Raw genomic sequence first — 2888 nt, forward strand, 5'->3', positions numbered from 1 at the left:
ATGTTTATATATATGTATAAAAAAACTATGAAAATAAAATAATAATAAAATAAGTATATAATATGTATATATATTAAAAATGTTTAAAATATATATGTATATATATTAACATGCATATGCGCACCTATATATAGGTATAATAATATATAATATAATAATAATGAAAATAATAAAATAAACTAAAAAACCTAAAATGAAAGATTAAGGATTAAATTGAAAATCAACAGAATTTAAAAACTAAATTTAAAAATAGAAAACGTGAAAGGGAGAAAATTAAAACACGCGCAACAGGGGGAGGACCGAAAGAGAAATTTACCCAAACCTCCCAAAATGCTGCACAGCATTAGGCTAAATTGAAACAATAATAAAATACGTTGCCAAATTTACAAGAAATAAAAAAAAGTAATTTATAAACATTGTAAAACAGGGGGATCAATTGCGCAAATGGTCCAATTTAAAGAAACGCGCGGATCCTGCGGGTCGGATCAGGTTGACGTGCGGATCCCCCCATAAAATAGCGCCGTTTCAAATTAATTATAAAACTAACATTTAAAAAAAAAACAAACACTTTCTACCATATTTACAAAAAAAAAAACTTATGAACCCTAGCCTCCTCTGCTAGGGTTCCAACATTCAACCGCCACCGCCGTTCAACGGATTCAAAGTCCCTTCAACCCCGATCTGATCAGAGCCAATGGGGAGTCTCCGTCTCCTTCCCGCAGGTAAGTATCCCTTTTCTCCCTTTTCGTATATTATTTTCTTTTTGTAATAGAATGCGGAAAAAAATAAATAAGAAAAGAAGCTGAAGCTCGAAAAAAAACTATTAACCTTTTGATTTTTTTGATTGATCTTTTCTATTTGGTACTTTGTTTGCTATGAAAGTAATAGATTTTTTATTATTGATTTTCGATTTGGGGCCCCCTTTACAGTGTATCAATGGCCATTTTTATAGCCAAAGTAAAATAAAATCATAGAAAGTAAATCTATTTTCTTTGATTTGATTTTCAATCTATTCTTTCCATATACTACTTTGTTTCGTGCAGGTGAAGATCATGTGGAGATTCGGGGGCGAGGCTTGGCTTGCGGCGCTACCCTAGGGTTCCATCTGCTCCCTGAGCTTTGATTTGGGCTAAGGTCTGATTTGGGCCTCTGTTTTGTTTGGACTTGGGCCATATAGGCCGATCGTAATTTGGGCCTTTTACCCGGGCCAAAATCGGGTATTACAATCCATGTTGGAAAAGTAGTCGTGTAAGGTGGTTCTTATGGTGTGGGGTAGTTAAATGAGGAACGATAGAGACGGGAAGTAAGGGATGGGCAATAATGAGGATTGGTGGTTTTAGTGGTAGATCCTAGAATTAAATTTTGGAGGGTCTAGTAAAATTTTCAAAACTTTTAGGAGTTAATGAGATTTTTTTAAAAATTTGGAGTCTAATTAAAATTTTTGTGAGATTAATGAGAAATTTCAAAAATTTAAGGGTACTTAATTAAAATTTTCTAAAAAATGTAACTGAAAAATGAAAAATTTCCAAAATTTAGGCTACCACTACAATTTGCCTTTGGGTGGTTTTTATGGTGAGTGATGAGTACTGATGATTGATGATTGAAGATTCTTGTGTTGCAAATAAACAAAAAATATTTTAAACTAATTATAGAGAGATTCTTAGCTTTAGCCTAAAATAAAAGAATGATATGTTAGCAATCTTAATTAAAGTGATTAAATTAACAAAAAAATAAATAAAAATAAGAACAACCAAAGTTTAAAATAACTTGGGATATAATTTAACCTAAATTTTATATAAAAATTTTAATATTTTTACAATTAAGTTTAAGTGTAGTGAAAACAGATAATAACATAAACCTTATACAATTATGCAAGTGATCAGATTTAATTGAATGTGACGCCACACTCTTCCATTATTAATTTGTGACTAACTTTAGAAGGTTCACATAATATGATGTGTCCCTCTTAAATAATATTATATAAGAATAATTTATATTAAGATTGTTTTAAAATATATTGTTTTTAAGTATTAATAAAATAATATTAATAAAAATTAAATTAAATTAACAAATATAATACATGGATGAATATGTTATATGTGTATAATAATATTTATATGTCTTTAAAAATTGATGATATAATATTATTTAATTAATGTCTAAAAATTATATATTTTAGAATTATCTTAATGTAAATTATTCCCATATTATATATTATAAATTAAAAGGTAATAACTTGAATTTTATAAAAAAATAATTTTAAAAAGAAATTTTTCTTTTAAGAAAGAGTCAGACTTTGTTTGATAAGTGGTTGAAAAAAAGTAAGTCAATTTAAAATTAATATTTTTAATGATTTAATTTTTTAAATATATTTAATAATTCATAATAAAAATTAAAAGCTAAAAAAGTGTGAACAATGAAAGTAAATAATAAGCTACTTAATGTATTTTTTTATAACATTATATTATCTTTTAAAAACTTTACATTTAAAATTGAAATTTCTTTAAGGTAAAATATTTATAAAAATAAGGATAAAAAATAAAATGTTGATAATTTAAAATTTACATTCTGACTATATTCTTACTTAATTATAAGTAATAGGCCAAGTATATTTTGTAATTTAAATTTAATACTTAAATTTTTAACATTTATTTTTTTAATACTTAATGTTTCAATTTATCACACAACACATAATATTTTTATAGAGGTGATTTTTTCGTTATTGTAAGAATTGAATTAGTGGTCTAAATGGTCAAACTATGGTCAGCTGGTTGAACAGTTATTTAAACCATGGTCAATATTGGATTAAGCCATTATTTGAAAAATTATAGGATTATGTTGGAAAAACAAAAACACTTTCCGCTGGAAGCATTTCTAGCAAATGTGGC

The 2888-nt window shown here is 26.6% G+C and overlaps 1 long non-coding RNA gene across 1 annotated transcript; it reads left to right on the forward strand.

Annotated features, from left to right (window-relative positions):
* Window positions 1-340: 340 nt before the first annotated feature.
* Window positions 341-1574, forward strand: LOC121222396 (uncharacterized). The gene is made up of 2 exons (XR_005919683.1): window positions 341-722; window positions 1044-1574. It is a non-coding gene; the product is annotated as an uncharacterized lncRNA (long non-coding RNA).
* The last annotated feature ends 1314 nt before the right edge of the window (window positions 1575-2888 follow it).

Source organism: Gossypium hirsutum, chromosome D10 (assembly GCF_007990345.1).
Source record: "Gossypium hirsutum isolate 1008001.06 chromosome D10, Gossypium_hirsutum_v2.1, whole genome shotgun sequence".
NCBI classification, from domain to species: domain Eukaryota; kingdom Viridiplantae; phylum Streptophyta; class Magnoliopsida; order Malvales; family Malvaceae; genus Gossypium; species Gossypium hirsutum.